The 27,691-nt window shown below is 36.4% G+C and overlaps 1 protein-coding gene across 1 annotated transcript in view; it reads left to right on the forward strand.

The window, feature by feature from the left end:
* Positions 1-27,691, forward strand: part of Rsrc1 (arginine/serine-rich coiled-coil 1) — a 273,596-nt gene that overhangs the window by 66,418 nt on the left and 179,487 nt on the right. The gene's annotated exons all lie outside the window — the stretch shown is intronic.

The following is a 27,691-nucleotide window of genomic DNA, read 5'->3' on the forward strand; positions in this document are numbered from 1 at the left end:
ACAAAGTGTGATGGCTCTTTGGTAATTTCAGTTCTCTCAATGGCCTGTGAGTCAGTTTGTCAGGCAGGAGAGCATGGAAACCAGTGAGTGAGTGAGTGAGTAAGAAACCTTAGGACAGCCTTTAGCCCCTTAGAATGCTTAGTTTATTCTTAGTAGTGCTTGTTGGGGTTAGGCTTCATCCACACTTCCTGGAGAAAAAAGGAGATTATATCAAGCCCTGCAATCCAGTTTGGCTAATTTTGGTTGTTTTTCCAGAGAGAGGAGTAGAAGTAAACAAGAATTACCATTTTCTAGGCAGAAGGGAGTTGAAATACAGCTAGCAGGACTGCATTCTAGGAGGAGCAGCCGTAGAGCTCAGTAAATGATCATTCCATCACACCCTATCATGTCTACACACACAGATATAATACACATGTAACTATTGTACGAATTTTGAGTCTCCTTCCTTTAAAAAGTGTTGACTCAATGTTGGTGATTTTTTTGAACATCTTTTTATTTGTGGGCAAGCATTTTAAAGGAATATCATATAGCTTCAGTAATCTTTTCCTATGCCCTGAGTACATACATGTATGTGTATGTGAGCACTTCAGTTTTTTTTTGTTTTTTGTTTTTGGGTCCAGTCGTGGGGCCTGAACTCGGCCTGGGTGCTGTCCCTTAGCTCTTCAGCTCAAGGCTAGCGCTTCACCACCTGAGACACAGCGTTACTTCCGGCTTTTTTCTTTTTGCTTATGTGGTGCTGAGGAATCGAACCCAGGGCCTCATGCATGCAAGGCAAGCGCTCTACCACTGAGCCACCTTCCCAGCCCCAGCACTTCAGTTTTATGCAGCTTTTATCTCTACTGAAAACTCGTAATGAATGTAATGATAAAACAACTGATGTTTAAATGTAGCTACTCACGGCATTTGATGGGCAGCCTCCTTTTATATACTTGCGAGTATGAATGAAAAAACAAATCTGCCTTGGGAATTTTATAATGAATTGAGAGAGAGAGAGATCTGCCACAGGTAGTTATTAAAATGTCCCCTGAAGTCTCTTACGATGAGTGATTGTGTTGTGTCTCTGACCTTTCCTAATGCCCATATTATTTCAAAGAAAATTTCAATACCCTAAGCCATCCACTTGTTAAAAATTTTAAGCAATTTTCTGCTACTAAGTTTTAATTTTATAATGTATCTTCTGAATAACACAAATAGTTTCCTAAGCATTGGTTGATGAATCAGCTCTAAAAAAGGCTTTGAGTAGCTCGCATCAGTGTTATTGTAATATTGATCAGGCAACCATAGGAAGCTTTGTAATATTTTCAGAAATGTCCATTGGCTTTATTTCTTTAGATTTGGTTGTAGAAGTGGTAGCAGAAAGAATAAATATGTGAATCTTCTAAAATTTGAACTCTTTTCAAGATATTTTAACATTTAAATATGGAAGAATTCTTAACCTTTTAGGAATTGTGTCATCTTATCAATACTTGTTCTTCTTTCATTCTCTGTAGCATTTGTGTGTGTGTGTGTGTGTGTGTGTGTGTGTGTGTGCGTGCGTGCGTATGCGTGTATGTGTGCACGTGCCTACCTGTCTGTGTCTGTTTATACTATCATACTATCAAGTCTTTCTGAAGTATATCCACTTTTTTTTTGTTAGAACAGTAAACTTGGTACTCACGTTGTTTTGGTTTCAGCAACAGAAAGATGGCTTTTGAGATATATTCTCTCCAGGATCTTTTGGATACTGAGGAATTAACACTGTTGGTAGTAAGTACTTTATAGTGAAGCTATTTTGTTTCTTTATTTTTATTATCTTGAAGTAGTGCAAAGGAGTTGCTATTTAACAAAGCAGTTTATGAAAAAGCAATATATTTTGACCAATGTCACCCCTTACAACATTTTCACCCATTCCTCCTCTTACCCACCTTTTCCCTCTTTTTAATTGTGTAGGGTATACACATTGCATTCTCCTTTTCTCTTCATTTGTTACTCCTTTGCCCTGGATCCCACCCTACCCCACCCCTTTGGAGTACCTAATTCTTGGTGTTTTATTTTGCTGAAATTTGACTTTGCCTTTCTAAGGAATTACACTATTTGAGTTTTCCCTTGAATCTACCTTACTTCAATTAATACATTTATATACACTTGCATACCACTCAATTTTTTTTTTCAGTCGTGGGGCTTGAACTCTGAGCCTGGGCGCTGTCCCTCAGCTCATCAGGCTTTTTCTGCTTATGCTGTTCAGTCGTGGGGCTTGAACTCTGGGCCTGGGCGCTGTCCCTCAGCTCATCAGGCTTTTTCTGCTTATGCTGTGCTAAGGAATCGAACCCAAGGCCTCGTGCACGCAAAGCAAGCACTCTACTACTGAGCCACCTTCCCAGCCCCCCACCCAGCTTATTTACTTACAGGTTTATAAGTGATACAGCCAAAAGTGATCCTAATGTTAATAATTGAAAATTTGTAGTCAGAATCACTTTTAGTCCACCTTTAGTGTACCTTTTACTACCTGTTGTGGCAGAATTTCAAGCTAGCATAAGAAATTTGCTTTAAAATAGTTAGACTCAACTTCTTAGAGTGGAGCCCGTGTCTGTCTTACCGCACGAGCCTCTGCATCTTGGAAGCTGTCTAGAGTATGGAAGGTGAATGAATGCATGTATGTTTCTATGAAACATTATGAAGTCTTCCCTCACTATCAATCTCTATCCCTTTGTAGAAAATTTTTCTTAACAAGTATCTAATCAAAACTTTCAATGTGGGACATAAGGTCACCAGTTGTTTTGTATAAAATATAGTATAAATGTCTATTCTAGAGAAACATGGTAGAAATTATAATAATTAAAAATTCCATGAAGAAACTATTTTTTGAATTTTACTTGTTAAATGAATGCTTTTTTCTCTCCATAAGTGAAACTTCAGTAGGCTTCTTTTACATGGAAAAAGACAAGAGGGGAAGATTAATGAGCAAAGCCAAATTACAGGGAAGCAGAAGACATCTATCATCTTGGAGTTATGGCTTTATTATTAACTGCCAGGATTATTACACTAATAACTGATCCTTTTTAATAAAGGATTTTGTGCACTTGAGTTCTGGAGAATAAAAGTTCATTTAAACAATTTAAGAATGCCTTTTGTGCTTCTCAAGTACACATGTATTTAAAAATATCCCAAATTATAAAAATATTTGTGTTCATAAATACAGTTTTGCATCATATTTTGTCTTTCAGCCAAAGCTGATGTTTGTGTGTGTGTGTGTGTGTGTGTGTGTGCGCGCGTGCGTGCATGTGCACGCACACACGCGCATAATATATGCTGTAGCACACAATTGGATTTCTATTTTTAAAAGGACATAGGCTAGCTATGTCTCTTACAAGATATGAAATATTGGTAATCCTGGGATATGTGTAAGTTTTTTTTTTGATGGCTGACAATTTACATTGAGTAATTGTTTTATAGTGGCAATTTAGCTTGGTAACCTAATATAAATTTAAATGCATTTGTTTTAATAGCATATTTTATCTCTCTTGTCTTATTTTCTAATTGAAGAGAAGGGGCAAAAGCTAAGTTTTGTATGGAATTTAAATTCACTTGGATATAGTACTTAAGCATATTAGTCAATATTTATAAAAAAAAGATGCACTAAGATTTTGTTATTAAGGTTTTAAGATTATTGATTGGGAGAGAGCTTGAAAATATATTTTTGCCCCTATTTCTCTCTCTAACCGTCTTTAAGTTTCTCCAAATTAGATTTTAAATGCCAATTAGGAGGTTGAGTATAGTAAAATAAAAGCAAATGCAACCAAAATGGCCTCACCTTATGGCTAGTTAGGCTTTTGAGAGAATAAGCGGAACCTTTGCTCTGAGCATGGCTTTGAGAGAGATATCCGTCTTAATGAACACATTAATTAGAACCATAACTATTTATAAGATAATTAGAAACGAAGCTTGGTAAACTGAGCTTTCTCTGCAATTAATGGAGGATTAATTACTGGAGGAAATGAAGTGGATTTTAACTGCATTAAGGTAAAGTTCAGAGATGAGCAAGGCTTTGTGATAGTTGCATAATTATTTCAGGCTGTTTGAGCCTAGCTCATATGAGATCGTTAATAAGCATCATTGCATCGTTATGTATGCACTTAAAAAGACTTACCACCAAAATGACTGCCTAATTATTTCTAATTGGCAGGACTCTGTGTAGTCATTGAGCTGTTTGTAGCCATTTTAAGGTTCATTTAACTATCCTTGGGGCCATGTGATAGATGGAAAAAGCTTCAACTACATGCTGGCCTTGGCCGGCGCCGTTAATCAATTTTGGTGGGCTTCAGTTTAAATGCATTTTCTCATGCAGAGGTCAAAACCTGAAATAGTCCAAGCGAAGTTTTGCTTTTTGAAGCCACTTGACTGTATTCATTAGCAATTAGTAAAATAATTGTGTCTATCACTATATTTGTATTTCCATATGACTTTGGCATTCTTTTATCACTGTCCTTTCTCATTCCACGTTTGTGTCATGGAATGAAATATTCACTTAGTGGCATATGTTCCCATATACCACCTTTCTTCATTCATTTGTTAGCTTAAACAGTGTAGAACACTTCAACACAAGTGTCTCATTTGTTCCTGATTGATTGTTGGTGAAAGTTTCTGCCCAAGGCCAACATTTTAGGGCTTTTAAGGCCATCTCTAAGGAATCAGTCATGAAGCAATAAGAGAGGAAGGAAGAAGCCAAATAGAATTCTGACATGTACCAGAGTTTTGTAGTTAGAAGCATCTATATCTACTATGTTGAAAGAAAAAAAATATACATACTTCCGTATTTTTTCCATCCTGTCCTTTACACAGAGGACACGTGGTATGGGCCAATGCAATGGGGGATGTGGGGAGGTGTTCCACGTCGACATTTGTTTTTAAAACTCTGTTAAATAAGTGTATTAGTAACCTAATGCTTTTATGGAATTAATTTTGAGATGTTGAATGTCAGTTTAAAGTGATCTATCATTCCTTATAATTGATAAAAAGTTTTTAATCTTAGGATATCAGATTTAATGTGACATCCCATTAGCTAAGCATCTGTAAAGGTTTTCAATGAGCTTGTTGTCTTGTTACACATAATAATAACCAGCTGTGGGAGGTTGTCAAGGTATATATGCCATTAGAATGGTTTAAGAAAACAGTGGTGAAGCAAATTGTAGACTAATAAAGTAACGGTCAGTTATATGCCTTTGTTATGAAAAATGTGGTTCTCATCATTTCCTTAATGTTCATGCCTAAGGTTAAAATTGTTCAGGCAGAATATTTTAAAGTGTTGCCAACTTTATTGAAACTAGGTGTGTGTATTTAGTTCCCTTAACAGTTTCATTATTCAAGAATTTGGAGGCTTAAATGTCAATTGGACTGTGCATATTTCTTAGGAACTGACTTAATTACTGTGGATTTTACTCTTATTTCAGTATTTAGAAACAAATGTATTGTACTTAATCTCTCAAGTCAATCTATCAATCTGTCCCTGCTAGATTCAGGAACTTCTCTTTCAGTTTTTGATAATGCTTTTTTTGAAAATTTTAGATAAATATTTTAGGATAAGAGGAAATACATAGGTACTAAACAGATTGCACATTTACACTAAATATATGAAACTCTGAGAAATTACATTTAGTAGAATATGTTTTTTTTTTTTGGTTGCTAGGAAATAGTTCATTTTTAAAGCCTGGAGTAAAATCACTTCAAAGGTAGGGGTAGAATTTCATTTTTATGAATTAGAAGTTTACTGTTTATATTCACCTAAGGTTATCATAGTTGCTTCACCCTCTGAGGTTGTAGGTGAATAGGAATTTTAGAAATTGAGGTTATTTTATTTGTGGAGTTGACATTCTGTCAGTGCAGCTGTAGGTGGTTATTTTGAGGATTGTAGTAGTGAGACTCTTACTGCTAAACTTAAATCTGCAACACGTTAATGTTTCACTTGAAGCAAATCCTTTTTTAGTTTTCATTAGTTTGTTTAACCCCGTACTAGAAAAATAGGACAATATTTTTAGTGTTACTTTTTGGCATAAAATCTGAATATTGGGGCACAATGAAATAATGAAATGTACTAATATTTGCAATTATGATATGAGAGGGAGATATTGCTGTGGGATGTCTATCTACTTGGATTTCTTCAGTGTGTAGACATTGTCACGACAGCTGTGGGCTCTAGGGACTCCACTTGCTGCTCTGTTTGTGCTCAAGAAGATTCACAATTCCATTCTGAAAGATATCTTGGCTCGAGCTCCAGCTGCTTCTCTTGGCTCACCTAATGAATGAATTAGGTTATTGTTCTGTTCAGACTTTGATCTTTTTTTTATTAGGATCCTCGGTTTTGATAAGAGGATGCTACTGCTGTCCCTGTCTAGCTTGACTGATACAACAACATATGTCTGTAAACCTGCAGTAGCCACATAAAATAGGTGCCTATCGTGTTCTTGTTAGGGTGCCCTGCACCTTTCAAAAGCTTTACCAAAAAGAAGATTTATGGAACAATGTTTGAAGGACATATAATGACTGAAATTCTTTTTTCCCATTTAAAATCTACCCACGCTTTAGTTAACCCAAGTCTTATATCTAGGCTCATTCTATTGACCTTCTCTAGAACAAATTTTACTTAATTGGCTTTTGTCATGTGGCCTATATTTGTGGATTTTTTGGGGAAATTTTGTGTAATTCCAAGGAGGGCTTATTTTTTAATTTAATTCAAATATTTACATTTTAGTATAATGGTGAGCGTCACTGTGGAGTTTTCATACATGCATGCAGCATACTTTGATCACATTCAGCTCTCATCGCCCACTTTTGTCCTCATCTAGCCTCCTAGTGGCTCCCCATAACCCCCCCGGAATAGTTGCCTACCTTTAATGTCTTCTTTTATCTTATCAAATCTACATTTCACATCTGAGAGAACAACATTCTGTCTTTCTGAGTCTGGCTTATTTTGCTTCACATGCTCGCCAGTTTTGTCATGTTCCCACAAATGACAAAATTTCACTCTTCTCTATCACTGAATATATGCACTGCTTTCTCTGTATCTATCTTTCCTTGGCTCTTAGGCTCACTCCTTGATCTGGCTGTGGTAAAGAGTTCATGCATTCACCATATTCCTTTGGGTATATGCACAGGAATGGTAGTTTTTATCACTTTGTTGAGAAACCTACGTACGCTTTTCCATAGTGGTTACACTAATTTATACATCACTAGCACTACGTAAGGATTCTGTTTCCCTGCATCCTCTTCAATTTATTGTTGTTTTCTTGATATTGCCATTCTCACTAGGGTGAGATGGAATTTCTGTGTAATTTTGATTTGCATTTCTTTTATGGGTTAGGAGTTGAACTTTTTTTTCATCTTTCCATTATTAATCCCTTGTCAGATGAGTAGCTGTAAAAGATTTCTTCTGGGTGTCTCTTCACTGGTCATTGTGGCCTTTGCTCTGCATGAGCTTTTAAATTTGATGCATTTGTCAGTTCTTGCTCTGATTTCTATTCTTGCTCTGAGTTCTATTCACAAAGCCATTGCTTATGCACACATCTTTTCTCCCATATTTATTAGTGTATTCATTGAACAACAAGGTTTGTTTTTTGACATTTCCATACGTGTGCATAATTTACCCTGATCAAATTCATCCCCTCCATTGCTTTCCTTCATCCTATGTCCCCCTTCTTAAAACAATTTCAACAGGTTTCATTGTTTTACCATCGTAATCCATTTTTGTTTTGCAACTGAGGCTTCAGCTCAGGGCTTCATGCTTTTACTTGGTGGTTTCACTCAGGGCTGCTGCTCTACCAGTTGAGCCACAGCTCCTTTTCTAGCTTTTTGTTGTTAGATTGGTAATAAGAGCTCTGAACTGCAGGACTCAGATCTCAGCCTCCTGAATAGCTAGGCTTACAGGTATGAGCCACTGGTACTGATGCATTTGTTTCGACTTTTGCTTTTGTTGTTGTTTTGGTGGTTAATTGTGATAGAAGACTCACAGACTTTTCTGCCTGGGCTGGTTCTGAATCGTGATCCTTTACTCTCAGCCTCCTGAGTAGTTAGGATTACAGGCATGAGACACCAGCACCAGGAGTAAAATTACAGGCTGTAGAATATCTATTTCACACAGTTCCTCCTGTGTAGGACATATGTGGAATATACCCTCCACGTGGCTTCTCGTAGTGTTCCTGTGCTCTGCACACCTACTCAGGGCGCTGTTACAGTGGTGTTAGCTTCAGCCAATCTGCTGGCTCTGTGACAGGATCTCCTTTGGGTTTTAGCTTGTCTCCCTGGTGGGCTTTTTTTCAGCATTCTCCTCTTGAAGTGCCTCTTTAAGTCTCCTGTGGACTTTGGAACCAGTTGCTTGCTTTCTTTTTGTCCCTTGACCTAAGGGCATCACACTTAAGCCACACTCTGCCACTGGAGCCACACCCCGTGTACATACACTCAGTGTATGCCCTGAGTGGCTTGAGTTTTGATCCTCCTACTTGTGTTTGCTTGCTTCCTTGTGTCTGGGATGACAGATAGGCATCATTGCACCCAGACCTTGTACTTCCCTCATAGCTGGGATAAAGGTGTGCGCCACTGTGCCCAGTCATTGGATGAGATGGAAATTCAAGTACTTCTTTTTGCACTGGCTGGTCTTGAACAGCAGTCCTCCAATCTCCACCTCCCAAATAGCATTGATTATAGGCTTGAGCCGATTTACCCAGCTTATTAATAATTTCTAAATGTTTTAAGTATGTGTTCTGGTTATAAGCTTTTTGATTATTAATATCGTGTCTTCCCTCTGATTTGCCATCTTTAGTTTTATAATGGTGTCTTCTTATTATATTTTGTTTTTATTATCTTCAAGTAGTTATACAAAGGGGCTTCAGTTTACCATGTCAGTTTATGAGTGTAATGATCACTTTTCAGATGAGAACTATGTCCATTTTGAATTTTCAAAGGTGTTTGCAGGGTGTTGTTTCTCACCTGTGTCTCTTTGCTGTCTGAAGACTGCTCTTAGAATCTCCTTGCTATTCTCCTTAGTTGATATTATTAAGCTTTCTGTCTTCCTCAGTCGCATGAGAGGTCGATCAAGTTAAAAAGTTAACATCTTTCCAAAGCACTTCCAGTTTTAGTGACCTAAACATTAATCATTTTCTTCTCCTTTACTTCCCCCCCCTCCCCCCCCCCCCCCCCCCCCCCCCCAGTACTGGGTATCAAATCCAAGTCTGATGCATACTGGAAATTCACTGAAACACTGAGCTATAGCCCTGCCTCCTTGGTCATATCTTTGGATTTAATTTGTTCAGCTTTTAATGAATATTGAGGTGGATACTTACCACATTGTTTTCTAATCCCTTCCCCTGAGAATATACATTTATGCTTATACATTTTTCTCCAAGCCCCATTTAGTCTCCTGAGTTTCATGTAGTGTTTTTATTATTGACTGGTTAAGCATATTTTCTAATTTCCATGGGGATATTTTCTTCTTCCTGTGATTATTTAAAAATATGTAGAAGCACCTTTTGAAACTTGTAAAGTTATTTTTCCAGTTAATGTTCTCTTCATTGTTTTCTAGCATAATTGATCAGAGGACTTGTTCGGGATACATTCAGTCCTCACATTTATTGAGATTTCTCCATGATCTAGCACATGGACAGTTTTTGTAAATAGGCTGTATGTACCTTAAAGGAATATGTATATTCTCAGTTATTTGTGGAATCTTTGTTTACATGTTAGGTCAAATTCATTAATTTAGTTTAAATATTTTATTATCTTAGTGTACATTTGTCTGTTGGTTTTTTTGGTTATTGAAAATTGTTTTAAAACCTTTCTTTGCTTTGTACTAATTAGTTTGGAGGCCATAATTTTGCATGCCTACAAATATGTAATTGCAATTCTCTTGAGCTTTTATTATTTTTAACTATCCTTCTGTACTGTAGTTTATGCTTTTTGTCTTAAAGTCTTATTTGTCTACTGAATATTTTATTAGTATATACTTGGTATATGTTTTTCCATCTTTATGCCATTAAACTTTCTGTTCTCTATGTTATATCTATTTCTTATGAGGAGCATTTAATCTGATTTTATTTTCTTTTTTTTGGAGGTACTAGGGTTTACATTCAGGGTTTAATGCTTGGTAGGCAGTCACTCTACCATTTGAGCCACGCCCCCAGCCTTCTTTTTTTTTTGTTTTTAATACTTTCTCTCAGTTTGTCACTGGTTCTTTGCCTATGTTTTTTTTGTTGTTGTTGTTGTGTCTGTCTATGTGTGTGTGTCTGTGTGTGTGTCTGTGTGTTTTATACAATTTAATTAAATTTACAAGTATTACACTTTGGATTTTAATCAATAGAGCCTTTGCCTGTACCAAATACATAAAAGAATATACCAATCTATTTTGAGTTTTTTATATATTTGCTGGTACTGGGTTTTGAACTCATTTTCTCAGCTTGTTTTCTTAACTGGTACTCTATGTTTGAGCCATACCTTCATCTAAGTTTATCTTTATATATGATATGAAGTCTGGCTCAGATTCTCTTCTCTTCTCTTCTAAACAGCTATGCAGTTACTTCCAACTCATTTTTCCCCACTTTTTTTTTTTTTTGGCAGTATTGGGATTTTAACTCAGGCACTGTACAATTTCAGCCATAGCTCAACCTTTTCCTTCCTTCCTTCTTTCCTTCCTTCCTTCCCTCCTTCCTTTCTTCCTTCCTTCCTTCCTTCCTTCCTTCCTTCCTTTCTTTCTTTCTTTCTTTCTTCCTTCCTTGTTTACTTCCTTGTTTGCTTCCTTCCTTCCTTGTTTGCTTGCTTCCTTCCTTTCTTCTTCTTGCCTTTTGTCCTTCACTCCCACCTTTTTTTCTCTTTCCTTCTTCCCTCATTTATCCTTCTCTCTCTCCCCCCCTTGCTTTTCAGATAGACTCATGCTTTTCTCTGGGACCTGCTTAAAACACAGTCCTCCTGTCTTTGCCTCCCATGTAGCTGAGATTACAGGCACGGGTCAATTTGCCTGGCTCTCAAATCATTCTAATAAGACTACCCCCCTCCCTGCCCACAACATCATCTTTATCATCTCAATTTTTATGTGCAGTGGGTATACTTCTGGACTTGCTGTTCTATTCCCTTAATGTATCTGTTCATGTGTGAGTACAAATTTGTTCTAATTATAGACCCTTGTAACCTATTTTACTATCTGCTAAAGCTAGTCTCCTTTGAGAGTTCTTGCTTTCCATACTTTTTAAGCTATATATCTTTAGAGGTTTTTTTTTCAGATCACCTTTTCTATCTCCACAAACATGCTCATTGGAAATTTTGTTGGGATACATTAAATTTTTGTTGACTTAAGAATACCTGATACCGCCGGGCGCTGGTGGCTCACGCCTGTAATCCTAGCTACTCAGGAGGCTGAGATCTGAGGATCGAGGTTCAAAGCCAGCCCGGGCAGGAGAGACTGTGAGACTCTTATCTCCAATAAACCACCAGAAAACCGGAAGTGGCGCTGTAGCTCAAGTGGTAGAGCGCTCGCCTTGAGCTGAAGAGCTGAGGGACAGCACCCAGGCCCAGAGTTCAAGCCCATGACCGACCAAAAAAAAAAAAAAAAAGAATACCTGATACCTAGATAAACTTGAGTGAGATTAGCCAGTAACACAGAATGCTTTTCCATTTGTATCTGATTTGCTTCAAGTGTTTTATAATATTTTAAAGAGTAGATTTTGTGTAGTCTGTGCTTCATTTATTTCTAAATATTTTAAAGTTGCTTTTATAAATGGGCTTTTGAATTCATTACATCTCCTTTCAGGTTATTTTTGCATGTGGATGATATTAATTGTTAATTTTATATCCTGCAACTTTGCTGAGTTATTTTATCCATCAAATTAATTTTATACTTTCCTCACTGTGGCATTTTCTAAGTATACTAGTGTAAACAAAAATTTTTATTTTTATTTCTTACACTTTTTATTCTCTTAACACATTTAGTTATATTGGCTAGAACATTTAAAATCTTGTGTCTGTGTTTGTGAAAAATTGAACTTTTTATTTTGAGATAATTGAATTCATATGCAGGTATAAGAAACAATGCAGAGAGATCCTTGTTCCCTTTTCCTACTTTCTCCCTTTGGCCATGTCTTACAAAAGTGTGTTACAATCCGAATATGCGTATTATAGAATACTCCTGAGGTAAATGGGAAAGAAGCAATGCTGAGTCTCATTGATTGAATGAATGATTGGAAAAAACCATTTCTAGCTAGGTATATTTGGCTGGCATCTGAAATTCTAGCTTCTCAGGAGGCTGAGACATTACTATCTTGATTCAAAGCCAGCATGGGTAGGCAAGTTGGAGAGAGATGAACTGGAGGCATGGCTTCAGTAGTAGAGACTAGCCATAAAAAAATAGAAGAAAAGCCATAAGAAAAATATGAGGCCCTGATGTCAAGACCCAGTACAGACTCAAAACAAAAACAAATTTTTAGTCTTAAGAGATGCTTTTGTCAAAGTTGGGTGAGAATGCTAGATAGTAATTAAGTCTCTGAGGACAAGGGAACAACAGAAATTTGGTCAAGGTGGCATGTGAATGGTCTTCTTGGAACTTTTATCATAGAGACTGGCGAAGGGCCAGAATTCTCGATCTGTGAGGATAACAGAAATGTCTATATTTGGAGGGTAGCAGTGATTTCACAGTTTGGAAATGTGGAGTTTAGAAAATAGTTGATGATAGTGTGTATACATTTTGTTGAAAAACTAGTATAGAAGAGTTCTTTGGTTGATGTTTGCTTTATGAGTTTTCTTAGCTATTATTATCATGGTATGAGAGATACAAAGTAATTGGAGTTTGAGCCAGAAGCTTGGCTAGTGTTAGGATAATTTATCTGTTAGAGATATCTTTGGAGGGCTGGGAAGGTGGCTCAGTGGTAGAGTGCTTGCCTTGCATGCATGAGGCCCTGGGTTCTATTCCTCAGCAGCAAAATAAGCAGAAAAAGCCTGAAGTGGCGCTGTGCTAGTGTTGAGCTGAAGAGATGAGGGACAGCACCCAGGCCCAGAGTTCAGCAGGCTCCATGACCGACAAAAAAAAAAAGAATATCCTTAGATATTGTACATACTTGGAAAAACACCCATAATTTAACTGATTTATTAAGGCAAATATTAAATGATTATACACACTTAATTGGGACTGTAGTGCATGAATTTATTCCTCTGTGTGTGTGTGTGTGTGTGTGTGTGTGCGCGCGTGTGTGCGCGCGCGCACGTGCGCCAGTCCTGGGGCTTGAACTCGGGGAATAGGTGTTATCCGCTAGCCTTTCTGCATAAGGCTATTGCTCTATTCTTGAGCCACAACTCCACTTCTAGATTTTTGTTGCTTAATCTCAAGGTTTTACCTGCCAAGTCTGGCTTCAAACCCTGGTCCTCAGTTCTCAGCATCCTCAGCTGTGAACATACTCCTTGTGACAGGCACAGGTCTAAGTACGTGGATACTCGGCTTCACCAAGAAGCCATTTTCTGGAGCTTCTAGGATCATGTACAGGGAGGAGCAGTAGATGTATTACAAGTAAAGGAATGGTGTAGGGTTACAAGTTTGTTATCCACTATTAAAGAATTAAAAGGAATGAGAGTGTTTAAAGTAGAGAGACCAAACTTATTGAAAGTGAAAGGAAGATAGTGAAATGGACTGCATAGAGGGGCCCCAGACTGGGTGTCCAATGGAGTCCTCTCAAGGGAAGTTGTTGTAATTCATGGCTCCTACCCCCCCTCCTCAGGGAGGGCTCTGTACTGATTGGGTGGTGGCTTATATAGGTGCCACCTCAGCTCTTTTTACTGATTGAATAATAACTCAGAGTATTATGGTAAGAAGCAAATAATTTATTTGTTTTAAATTGTAACAGAATAAAATAGCCTTTAATTAAATTAGTTAAATTAAGTAAATTAGATAGCCTTTAATTAGATTAATAATTGGTTTGGTAAGGACTGAGCTCAGGGCCTTTGCTTGCCTAGCAAGCCTTCTACCACTTGAGCCACCCACACACTCAGTCCATCTGGCCTTGTCCTTTTGATCCTCCTGCTTCTGCTTCCAGAATGAGATACAATGTGTTGCTCCTATCTACTATCGCTTTCTTTCTCTGTCTCTGTCTGTCTGTCTCTCTCTTTCTTCTTTAACCTAAACTCAAGTTTTTTAAAAATACAATTTCCTCTAGTTAGTAGTAAAAATAGAAATGAGTATTTTGTTTTCTTTTTTAAGAAGCATGTTTTATTGTTTGTTGATTTTCCTTCTGAATTTATGGGCTATTTTTTGTAAAATTTAGTTGGGGAGTTTGGTTTGGGCAAGTTTGTTGTTGTTGTTGTTTAGAAGTGAAAATGTCAGCTGAAAATAAACATTAATGCCATTTTTCTTTTTCTGGAGGACTCCATACAGTAAAAAGAGTTAGATAAAGGAAAAACAATAGCGTCCAAGTATGAATGTGAGTATAAAATTTCTTTTTGGTCTTACTATGGATAAAATAATCCATATGGAATTTAGAGTCAAAGGACTTTCCTGCTTGGGCTGACTTTGAACCACAATCCTCATATTTCAGCCTCTGTATTACAGGCCGTGAGCCATCACCAGTGTCTGTATTTTTAAGGGTAACATATTTCTTTTTTATTTTAACTTTGAATATAAGGTATTCATTTCAAAACAAGTGCTATCACAGTTTCATTGTGCAATAATGTTTATTAAAGTTTTAAAATTCATGAATACAAAAATTTTCATGTTCATGTGTAAGTTTAGTATACTGCAAAGCGTGTAATCCTAAAAGGAGATATTAGAACCAATATTAATGTTAAACAGTGTAAGTTGCTTATTTAAATTGTTTATATATCAAGCCCCACGACCGACAAAAAAAAAAAAGAGGTCCTGGAGAAAAGCAGGAGTGACCCCAGGACAGCTGATTTAATAAATTATTTATATACACATAACTTTAAACATTTTGGGTAGTGTGGTATCTTTCATTTCTAAGTGACATTTACTTCTTAAATGGCTGGAAGAAGCAGGTAGCTTGTAAGGTACTTAGGTACTGGTTTGTTAGTTGGTAGATACTTCCCTCTCTAGCTACCCCACTTCCTTTCACTGTTCTATTTAGGAAATTGTCATATCTTTTACAAAAGTTGTTGCTCTTTATTATTCTGTTAAGGAATGTTAAAGCATTTACTTGTGAAAAGGTAACTTAGAAATAATTTTGTAATTAGCAATGGCAAATATGGCAGCTAATGAGAGTATTGGTGAGGCAAATGTCATGAGACTTTTAATGGTCCTAAGAACACCCCAGTGTGGTCTCACACTCACTGTAGGCATCCGCAGCAGCCCTCCCTTAGCTGGCACACTCACTGTAGGCATCAGGGTTAGAGTATGATGCTAGTAGCCACCAGCTGCTAACAGTTTTTATTCACTGATTTTAATCTTTTACCCCTTTGTAATTTAAATGCTTTTATTTAAAGTTTAACGTAAGGATATTGTAAAGTATGTAGCACCGAGGATTAGATGGTGACCAGAACATAGTCTAAGGAGTTAGTCCAATGTAATTGGAGGAATTATTGAATGACACTGACCTCATTTCCTTTGGAACAATGAAAATTAATAGTTTCACATTTTATTAGGCTGATATTCCAGATGTAGTGTACATTTAATTAAGTGTAGTTTCCTTTTAGTTATGGTATGTGTATCTGTTTTGTGTCGTGAATTCTTTCTAGTTTTACAGTTTTCCACATGTTTTCTTTCACCATTTATGATTTTTTTTCAAAGCAGAGCTATAAGGATTTAAATCACTTTAGCATGCAGCATAACAGTTCCCATTCAAACAATAAACGCTGTTTTAAAAAGCCTTTAGATCTTCTGTCACTTCATAAATATAAATGTATAAAAACGTTATGCAGTTGTAGTGCCCACCTGCTAATTAAATGCAGATTTTCTCAAACTTGTTTAAAATCTGTCTTATTTGTTTCAACTCTGTCTCTGTTCAGAATACATATGGCCCTTGTGAAACTAATTATACTTATGGAGCAGCTGTTAAATTTAGTGCAACTAATTTTATTCAATATTTTACATTTTAATTGATTACCTGTGAAGAAATTAGCAAATTAACACTTATTGTACAGTAACTGAATGGTCTTTTATGGTTACTTTCAGATTTAACAAGTGAACTAGACACTGATAGAATAAAGACATTTGTAGGATTTTTAGATAGGAAAGTTATTGGTGGCCGTTGATTATCTGGTGTGAAAATTGAGGAAGGCTGACAAGTGATGCCAGGCATCTGTGTGTTCTGTGTCTTCAGCAAGAACAGCAGATTGGAAAGTAATAGCTTTTTCACAGAATTTTGGTAACATATGGGCTTATCTGGATCTAAGAAGTCTTTGAAGATCTTTGAACTTCGGTAAATGACTTAACCTTTGGCATAGTGGGTGGGTTATTATTTTTTAATTTTATTTTTTTTAGTGGGGAGCACTAGCATTCTTCATTTCTCTTTTCCCTCATCCCAGTTCAGACTTTCAGAATCTTAAAAATGGAGAGACAAGGTGATTACTAGCGATTTCCAATGATGAGAATTCCAAGATACATAGTTAAGTGAATGAATCTATTTGTCATAAAGTAGGGTTTGGTTTTAGCTAAGGAGAAATAAGTCTGTAAATGTTGTCTACTTTATAGATTTTATTTGAAAGGCATATGGCATTTGCATATCACTGACATTGTGCTGTGGCTGAGTAGAGGAGGACAAATCTTGAGTTTGGGTTTCATTACTTTTTTTCCCTGCGACCTGAACTTTCAGAGTTTCCTTTTCTCAAAGCAAAACAAATATAAAATAAAAAATCTTCAATATATTCAGAGGAGATGCTGATAACTCCTATTTGTTTAAATATTCCAGAGATTTCAGGTAACTTGAATACTGCTATTGTTTTTAAGCACAGTAAGATCATGGTAATTATTGGGGAAGTGTTAGGCCCTGTAACATTGCTAAAACTTATACTAAATAAGTATACTATTGTGATTTTTAAATCATTAACTATGATAGAGATTTGTTGTTGTTTTGTTTTGTTTTGCTTTGTTTTTGTGCAGGTCTTGGGGCTTGAACTCCGGGTCTGGCCACTGTCCCTGAACTTAAGTGCTCAAGGCTAGTGTTCTACCACTTGGTCCACAGCTCCATTTCTAGCTTTGGGTAGTTAAGTCTTAAGGACTTTCTTGTCACAGGCTTGCTTTGAACTGTGCTGATCAGATCTCAGTCTCCTAAGTAGCTAGGATTATAGGCAAGAGCCAGTGGTGCCGGGCTGAAGATTGGTTTTGCCATATTAGCTGATAACATACAAGATAACCTAGAAGTAAACTATGTTAGTCCAAATTAAATGTGTGTAGAATGTGAGTAAGACATACTGCTTCAGTTACTAGGGAATTATGTTTCCAGAATATATAAATAAACCCTGTTCACCAATGCTTGATCTACAAGTCTTTCAGCCTCAGATCTTAGTGAGGACAGTAGATGTTAGCATTGTAGATTGGAACATTTGGTGACTGCATTGATTTCAATATATTTTTCTAAGGCAAATGAGAGTCACTAAGTGGCCAAAACTGGAAAAAATTATTTAGTAGATGAAGTTTAGAATGTGTGTATTTTTCCCAGAAAAGTAATAGACGTTATCGGTCCATATTTGCAATAGTTTTTTTTTTTGTGTAAGGTTTCAGGTGATGAACTTAGTGGTTTGGACTGGAAAATTAACCATCATGTTTTTTTGTTCTCTTTCTCCCTTTCTCTCTCTCTTGTGTTTTTGTTTGTTTTGAGCCCAGGGTGTGGTGTATATAAGGCATGAGCTCTACCACTGAGTTCCACTAGAAGAACCCTGTCATGATTTCTATCATGTTTCAAATAACAGCTTTATAGATAGACTTCTGTTTTTTAAAATATCATTAAAAATGGTGGTAGAAGAGGGTTTCAGGTCAACATGTCCATTTAAGAGTACAGTGCCTCTTGGTCAGAGTTGCCCTCCATTGCTCCTGCCCCTCATCTATCCTGTCCTACCACTTTCCTAGATTCATGTGTACACTGAGTATTAAGACTGTTTGCCCACTGTCCTTCTTTCCAGTCCTTTTCCTCATTCCCCTTGTGCCAACAACAGGTTTCAACTTCTTGGTTGTTCATTTTGTTAAATCTGATTATTCAAAAGAGTTATACTATGGAACCCTCCCCCTTGTGACTATCATACTTGAGTATTTTGACTCATTGTATCTATATTCATGTAGCTTTGCATGTGTTTCCACACTTGATGAACCCTACTGTAGTTTCCTGTAATTCTCTTTCTATTCAACTTTTTCTTGTTTCATTCAATATTTTGTAGATTATGGCTACCCATGCTTCTCTGAAGGTTAGTGTCCATAACTTAGCAGATCTACCAGGTGTTAATTTCTCTCTCCCTACACAGTGGCCTGCTTACTCTCAAGGCAGTGAGTGATTTGGGGATATTCTTTGGTTCATTGATTGATTGATTGATTGGTGGGATCACAGTCCTGAGTTGCCATTTGTACAGTGTCTGAAACAATTGTTTCTTACATTTTTGTCTGTGTTTACCTGTTTGTGGTGGATTATCCTTATAGCCTTTCACTATTTTTCCTTATCATTTTACTGAGGCTTTATTCACTGGTACTCTTTTAGTAAAATCTGTTTTTGTCTTTTGTGAATGTAAGGTTTCTATTTCATCAATTTTTGCTTTCCCCTCCCCATTTTTCTTTCATCTTCCTATATTTTCTGTTTTCAACTTCTTGTGATGCTTAGTGATTACTTATTTATTTATCTTTAACACTTTATCCTTTTCTTATACATTGTACATTTAGCCCTATATTTTTCTTTCTATCTTTTTTTTTTTGCTGGACTGTGGGCCTTGGGTGCTGTCCCTCAGTTCTTCAGCTTTACCACTTGAGCCACAGCGCCACTTCCAGTTTTTTCTGCTTATGTGGTACTGAGAAATCAAACCCAGGGCCTCATGCATGCAAGGCAAGCACTCTGCCACTGAGCCACCTTCCCAGCCCATTAGCCCTATATTTTTGAATTGTGCTTTAGCTATAGCCTAAATAGTTGCTATGTCGTATTTTAGCTTTCACTTAATTAAAATATTTAAATATTACTATGGTTGTCTCTTTCCATGGGTTGTATCGACATATATCACTTAGAATATATAACCATTTTAAGCCTCTTTTGGATGTCTTTTATTTAATATTTTCTTCTTTGATATCCATTATTTCAAATGCTGTCTTTTAAAGGTATTGAGATTTCCTTTGTACCCTGTGTGGTTTATTTTAGTAAGTATTATACATAAATTTGATGTTAGAATGAATAGTCTTCAGTTTTAAGGTCTTCAGTTAAATTGGTGAATTTAACTATTTTCCAAAGCTTCTTTTTGTTTACTTTTAGAATTTCCTTTGAAAACATGCTATTTTATCAGTCACCAAGAGAGAGCTCCCTGATAAGTCCACAGTATGAATTCTGCTTTTTTTTTTTGTCAGCTTTGCTTTAGGTTTTGAAGCTTTGTTACTACTTGTTTACAAACTCAGAATTGTTATATGTTCTTTGTGGATTGACCTTACCATAAGTGTCAGTCTTTACTTCTAGATGCAGTCCTTACTTTGAAGTCTGTATTATCTGATATTGGTATAGTTTCATCATCTTTTTTGTTGTAAGTACCCACATGATATTTTTCTCATACCTTTATTTTCACCCTCTTGAAATTTTAATTCTGAAGCTATTCATTATGCAAGTTGCCTATAGTTTGTTTATTTTGCAGTCTGACAATCTTTTATTTTTAGTTTAGTTATATTTATTAATTGCTAATATATTCAGAGCTTTTTTTTTTTTTCTTGGTTGGTTATAGGGCTTGAACTCAGGGCCTGGGTACTGTCTCTGAGCTCTTTTGCTCAAGACTAGTACTCTACTACTTTGAGCTACCATGGCACTGCCAGTTTTCTGGTGGTTAAAACTTTTTTTAATTATTTTTTTTATTTCCTTCCCTATCTTTACATTCTCTTAAATATACTTTGCTTTACCTAGAAATTGTATCATGCCTTTGACTCACAGATGAATTAGTACTTCTGTTACTTTTTCCCTGTGGCTTTGATCCTTGAAGAGAGCTTGGTTCTATATGACCTTGCAGATACACAGGAAGAGCCTGGTTGAGCTCCTCAGGAAAATTGAAGCCATTATTTTGCTACACAGCTCCAGAGTCGGGTGGCAATTTGACTCTTAGTTGCTAGGTCAGAGTATTTTCTTTTTCCCTTTTCCTTAATGTACTTTAGCAGGCTATGAACCCCAGTTAATTAAATGTCAGTCCATTTTTCTAAATACCCATTGTACCCTTTCTGTAGGTAGATCTAGTTCTAGAAATGTTCTTAGGTTAAGATTATATAATTCTGTCATTCTTTTTCTTCTGGTACTTAAGTTGAGGTGGATGTTTATTGTATGTTTCTTCTGCTGCTTTTTTTGACTTTTTTTGTATTCTTGTTTTTATTTAATCACTAACATGTATATGTATCTTATATGCTCAGTCATGTCATCCATTGAGCACCTTAATTTTTCTTTTTCTTCTGATTCTTTCTTAAATCAGACATTTGTTTGCCCAAATGTGTTCTAAATTTATTTGCTTGTAATTCACATCAGAGTATTAAGTTCTCGTTGTCTTTTTTTTTTGGTACTGGGGATCGAACCCAGGACATTGCACTTGCTAGGCAAGTGCTTTGCCACTAAGCTACATCCCAGCCCTCAGAGTATTAAGTTCTAGTGATTTTTTTTTTTGATCTGGGCATGGATTCTTTTTGTTGTTGTGTATGATACTATATAGGATTTTTTGTGGATCAGTAGTAATAAATGATTTTGTAATGGACTAAAGATTTGAGTCAGCTTATTTTTAGGCCAATGTTTATGTGTTATTTACTTTCTCTGTTGCTGTGACAAATACCTACAAAAACGACTTCAAGGGGAGGGATTGATTTATTTTGAATCAGCTTTAGAGATTATTATTTAGAGATTTATTATCACAGCAGGGAGACTACAGCGGAGCATAATATCATCATGGCAGCCCGGAAGCAGAGAAAGGAAGTACCCACACTGGATACCTTTATCCTCTGCCTCCCTAGTCCATCAGGATTTTTCATCTATGGGAGGGAACCAGCCATATTCAGGGCCACACTCCCCACCCCTCCACTAGTCTTCTCTGAAAGTGCCCTCACAGACATGTCCAGAGATGTGCTTTCATAAGCTAGATGCTTCAACACAATCAGCCTGACCATCAAGATGGACCATCACAAGTTGTCTTCAGATCCTTGAAGTCATCTACTTTCTGAAGAGGCCTGAGTCTTTAGCATTCTCTTTCCTAGTTTTCTCTTACTACTGAATCACTAGTAGATACATCCTTTCTATAGTGCCCTTATTCCATTGAATATATGTCCTTTTAAAGAATTTCCTCTGTTGTTATTAAGGTTTTAATTAAGTTTTGGTATAAGATGAAATTTAGGTTTCGATGTTCACAGTGTCATCCTAGAATGGAAACCATGTTTTATTCAATGAGAATTATTTTATTTAGGTTTAACTACAGTTTTATTTTGTGGTAAATGTTATATTTATTTGTGGGGTTCAACTTAAGAGTCTACTTGAAGCATTATAGCTGTTTTTTTGAAAGACAAAATATTGGGGTATTTGTTTGGATTATATGTGTTTAGAAGTTATTAGCCAATTAAGAAACTTGACAAATTGGTTTTTGAGGGCAGTAATTCATTTTATGTAGAGGTGTTATGGTGATTCTTCTTATTCGGTAGATATTGAAAGCATTTATCTGTATAATAAGACATCTTGCTGTCCATTTATTGCTTATATATTGTGTGTTCTAGATTGCCACATTTTTTATCAAAGGGTTCTTTGCTTATAATACATTTCCATATTGGCTTTGGTACTCTAGAGACTTCTAGAGTGATTTATCAGAAAGATTTATTTACTGTACCAGGGACAAATACATTCAATTTAAGTGTAGTTTCTTTGGCTTTTTTTCTTTGTTTGTTTGGTCAGGGTAAGAACTTTGTTATCTTAACCTCTTACTCTTGATGGAGACACTTTAAACTTGTAAGTAAAGGTGTAATAAAGCAAATGGGGTTGTTATTTGTATAAGACAGTGAGTGATCTTGTACAAAGCTATAATGTAATGAAGAAGTAAGTAGCTTAATTCATTCACATTTGTGCTTGTTCTTTTTCAACACCTTTTAGTAATTTTCTTGTGCTTGTGCCCATTTTTATAGAATGAAGAGTGAAATAAGGAGAATAAGACCTTGGAAAGAAAAAAGCAGAATAGCTTATATTGCATACTAAGCAGACTTAAAACTTACTACATTTTAAACTTGACATCATTGGTATCCTAACTGATGAGTCAGCTTTTGCTATCATTGAACCACACCAGCAACATTTATGGGAGAACATTCTAGAATGACAGAATTGCTTATACAATAACCTAGAATAAATAACGAACAAGATAGTTTTTGAGCATAGCATGCAGGTGAGTAATAATAAGTAAAATAGTTTGTAGAATGGAAGGCATATGTTTGCTCCAGTAGAGTCTTCATTTTAGGAAAAACCATGAGGTAGCATTGGTGATAGTTGAGTTCCTCCATTAATTGGATAAGCTCAGAGTAGAGATTGGTGCTAAGGGGTACTAAGGAGACCCTTGGGTAGTCTCTGCCAATTACATGTCTAGCTTTGCTGCAGCAATGATAGGAGAGTGATCATTCTCTGTTTTCTCTGGGACAGTGGCAGTTTAGCCTGTGGCTCTTACATGGAGGGCCCATTTAGTCCCCACAAAGATCCCTGCTTACTCTCCAGAGGTTTGAAAGGCCAGATGATATATGATGTGGTCTTCCTGGTAATGCACCCACTGGAGACCCCGCTGGGGATTACCTGTGGGGCAGTGTCTTTTTAGACCTCTGGTATTGTTCAGCTTCCTATACAGAAGAACTACAGTGAAATTCAACCCTCAGGTCAAACTTAGAACTTTATAAAGGTTTGTCAAAAATCAAAGTGCTGTTGTTTATTGGATTACCTATGATATAAGGGAAATATATGTCATGTTTTTGATTCAGATTTATTTATTTATTTTATTTTTTTTTGGGGGGGAGCCTGGTCGTGGGCCTGAACTCTGGGCCTGGGCGCTGTCCCTCAGCTCTTCAGCTCAAGGCTAGCGCTGTACCACTTGAGCCACAGCACCACTTCTGGCTTTTTTTCTTTTTGCTTATGTGGTGCTGAGGAATCAAACCCAGGGCCTCATGCATGCAAGGCAAGCACTCTACCACTGAGCCACCTTCCCAGCCCTTGATTCAGATTTATTACCTACTTTATAGTATATGCTTTTCCACCCAATCACTTGTCAGTTAGCTCACAACTCATTTAGCCATGAGTGTCTAATCTTCAAGGTAAGGTAGTCCTTACTATTTTCATTTTGTCTACAAGCAAAAGATGCTCAGAAGGAATAATTTACTCAAACATACTATTATTTGAATAATTCAGTGATATTATTTGAATAATATCTAGTGGTTGTAAAAGGGAGTTACAAGGTATGTTTACAGTATGTTTACAGTGCTTCTTGATCAGAGTCATCCCTTTTATCATTTCCTCCCTCCCCTTCGTACCAGTTACGTCCCCTACCAATCACATCAAGTATTCTGCCTCCTTTTTATAAACTCAACACTTAGTTATTAGACATTTATTAAGAAAAGAAGAAGCTTTGCATTTCCTTTATGGCTAGAGGTGAGCAATTTTTCACATGCCCATTGGCCATTTTTACTTCATTTTGTGTTTCATCCAGTCACTGTTAATGTTGAAAGGTAAGTCACATTTTCTGCCATTTTGTTGCTGTAATGATGTTGCTGTTCTAGTCTTCCTGCTTATCTATCTTGGGGGATTTAATCTTTTCTGTGTCTAACCTATTTTTGATTGTCTTCATCTTCTTTGCATAAGATTCCCTTAATTATCTTTTGGTGGTGCTAATTTAGTGGTCATGACAACTAAATTCTTTCAGCTTTTATCACAGAAAATATTCATTTTTCTCTCAATTATAAAGAATGGCTTTGCTGGATAGACTCATCTAGGTTAACTACTGTTACTTTTCAGTGCTTGGGTTATGTCCTTCCATGTGCTGTTATGTTGGTGGTTTTGCCTTTGTATGTGACTTGTCATTTTCCTTTACATCTTCCAGTATTTTTTTTATTGTTCTGCATTGTTAGTATTTTAACTACTATATGTCTACTGGTATATCTTTGATCTTGCTTGTTTAGTGTTCTGGAAACCTTGCTTACCTGGATCTTCCTTAAAGGGGCAGGCTTCTAACTATTATTTAATATAGACCTGTGCTTTTAGTTTAGTATGTATCTCTTTTCCTTCATCTATATCTGAAATTCATAGGTTTGGTCTTTTCATGATGTTCTAAAGGAATTGCCTGTTTTATTCCATTTTCTTAGTGAATGATGGGTTCTGATTTATCTTTAATTTCTGATACCCTATTCTCAACTTCCTCTGTTCTGTTAGCTAGGTTCAGTGAATTTTTATTTCAGTTATTGAGCTTTTCTTTTAGGAGAGTTTAATTTGAATGTTTTCACTATTTCTATATCTTCATTGAATTTCTATCTTGTGTTTTTCATTGTCTTTTTTTTTTCATTCAGGCTTGTTTGTATTCTCTTATACTCTTTTTATTTACTCAGCTGCTTATACACCCCTTAATTTCACTTCCTTGTAACTGTTTTTTTAAAAAAAATTTAATTCCTTGTATGAAATTTATTTCTCTTCTCACTGAAGTCCTTTACTGTGGAGTTGTTGGCATATGCCTTGGCTTTTCTTAGATTTTGTGTTTCTTCCTTGGGATTTATGCATCTGTGGTCAAGTTTTTGGTTGTTTTAGTTGGGAATTTCTCAAAAATTACTTAAGACAAGGCAGTGGATAGGTTGTCATGCATTTTCTGGTTACTAGACCATGTGGCATTGTTCAAACTTTCAGTTCCAGTGCTCAAGACGCAGAATGCAGCCCTTTTCTCCACTCAGGTTGTGGAAGCTTGGCTGCAGAACCACAACGTTGAGGTCTGGCAGTCCTGATGGCTTATTATGAGATGATTATAGAAGTCCTATGCTGTCTTTAGTTACGTAGGGTGGTCATCAGAGGTGATGGACAATGGGATAACTAGTGAATAATAGATGAGTTTGCAGGTCAGGGAAGGGTGGCAACTATGCTTCCCTCCAAGATCAATGTTTAGTGAGAGAAGTAGAGCAGATCTAGGTAATGTGGTATTGAAGGAAGGAGAAAGAGAAATGAAGACAATTGTGTACATGTGTGCATGTGGGCACACTTGCAAACCACCAGTGACCTTCTAGCCTTCTAGTTACATGTTAAGAGTATAGGTAGCAAGGAAGGGTTATGGGAGGGGAAACTGGATAGTTTTACATCTTCCTTCCCTTTTGAATCTCTTTTATAAACTTTCTTTTCCCTTATTGCTGTGCCTAGAAATTCTAGCGCTATCTATATTGAATATGGGTGGAGAAAGTGGACACCTTCATTTCCCCCCCTGATTTCAGAGGAAAATGCTGTAGGTTTATCATCAGTAGGCTTTACTGTGTTGAGCAATGTTCCCTGTATTTTAACCTTCTTCAGAGCTTTTGTCATAAGAGGATTTTGGATCTTATCAAAGGCTTTTTATGCATCTACTGAGATGATCCTGTGATACTTTTGCATCCCAGTTAGAATGGCCACCATCAAGAACACAAACTGACATGGATGAGGGAAAAGGAACTTTATGATACGGTTGGTGGGAATATAATTCAACCACGTTGAAAGGGTATCTGGAGTTTCTTCAAAAAAAACTAAACATAGAAGTATCTATGATGCAGTAGGCATTTAGCCAAAAGATTACAAATCAGGACATAGTAAAGCCACTTGCAAAAGTGTGTTCCTTGCTTCACCACTCACCATAGCCAAGGTATGGAAACAGCCCAGATGCCCCTCAGTGGACAAAAGGATCAAGAAAATATGGTATACATACACAATGGAATTTTACTCATCCATTAGAAAGAATGATACTACGTCATTTGTAAAGAAATGGCTAGATCTGGAAAAAATTATGTTAAGTCAAGTAAGTCAGGGCCAGAGAGACAAAGGACACATGTTTTCTCTCATATGTGGAACTTAGAACTAATTTATAAAGGTACAAGAAAATACATATGGGGTTGTACATGAGTGTACACAAATCTATTAACCAAAGTATGGTGTTTGTAGGGGAGAATTTAGATCGTATAATTCCTTAGAAAAACAACATAATCCAGCAAGATGAATATCAGCTTACTGGTACTGGAAAGGGGGTAATTATGGGGAGAGAAGTAGACAAATGAATAGAGGAAGTGGAGGGAATATGAAGTCATAATATTAAATACATATCCTATGGAATTAAGAAAATTAGGGGGCTAAGATTGGGGGGAGAATGATGAAAAGGGTAATACTGATCAAGATGCATTGCACTTATAGAGTGATTTATTGAATGAACACTCTTTAGTACAACTACTTAAAGATAATAAAAATATAACTTAAAAATAAACTTTGTCAGGATGCTGGTATTTTGTACTTATAATTATCCATTACATTTGATCATTGTAAAATGTTTGATTCATTAACAACTAATGTACTTACTGATTTCATTAGATCTAGTTATTTCGTTATTCATATTAATCTCATCTTTTTTGTATCTCTATGCTTTTTTTTTTTTTTTTTTGGGTGGGCCTGAACTCTGGGCCTGGATGCTGTCCTTCAGCTTTTCAGCTCAAGACTAGCTCTACCACTTGAGCCACAGTGCTATTTCCGGCTTTTTTCTTTTTTGCTTATGTGGTGCTTAGGAATCGAACCCAGGGCCTTAAGCAAGAAAGGCAAGCACTCTACCACTGAGCCACCTTCCCAGCCCATATCTCTATGCTTTTAAGCCTTCTCTTGGAAAGTGAATATTTTTATAACTTTCAATTTCATGTATTAGCTTTTTAGTTACCTTGATTTTGTTTAAATAGTTGTTCCAATGTTAAAGTACCCTTACTCTTAGTGTACCTAGGTTTATTATTGTACAACTTAACATGAAATATTGAAACCTTACAACTACAGGTGTACTTATGTGTCCTGTACTTGATAGAGCTTGTAGAATCCCAAAACCTTCTGGTAAAACACTGCAGTTTTTACTTTTGAGTGTATATGTATATTTTAAATGAAAGGAAATAATCATATTTTATATTTAGCTATATATTTTGACTTTCCTATGGTCTTTCCTTACTGAAAATGCAAATTTGTGTCTCTATTATTTCATTCTAGCCTGAACAAATTTGTGTAATGTAATTTATGTCTATTGTTGATGACTGCTTTTTTTTCCCTCTGGTCCTGGAGCTTGAACTCTGGGCCTTGGCACTGTCTCTAAGCTTTTATACTCAAGGCTAGTGGTCTATAACTTTAGCTACAACTCTACTTCTTGTCTTTTTGTGGTTCATTGGAGATGAGAGTCTCATAGACTTTCCTTTACTGCCCAGGCATGATCTTCAAATCTCAGCCTCCTGAGTAGCTAGGATTATAGACATGACTCACTGGCCTCCAGCATGATTGCTTTTTTTTCTTTTAACTTCTATCTAAAGAAAGATAATACTTTATTTTTTAAATTTTATTTGTTGTTGTTT

The sequence above is a fragment of the Dipodomys ordii genome, unplaced genomic scaffold (genome assembly GCF_000151885.1).
Source record: "Dipodomys ordii isolate 6190 unplaced genomic scaffold, Dord_2.0 Scaffold30, whole genome shotgun sequence".
NCBI lineage: Eukaryota > Metazoa > Chordata > Mammalia > Rodentia > Heteromyidae > Dipodomys > Dipodomys ordii.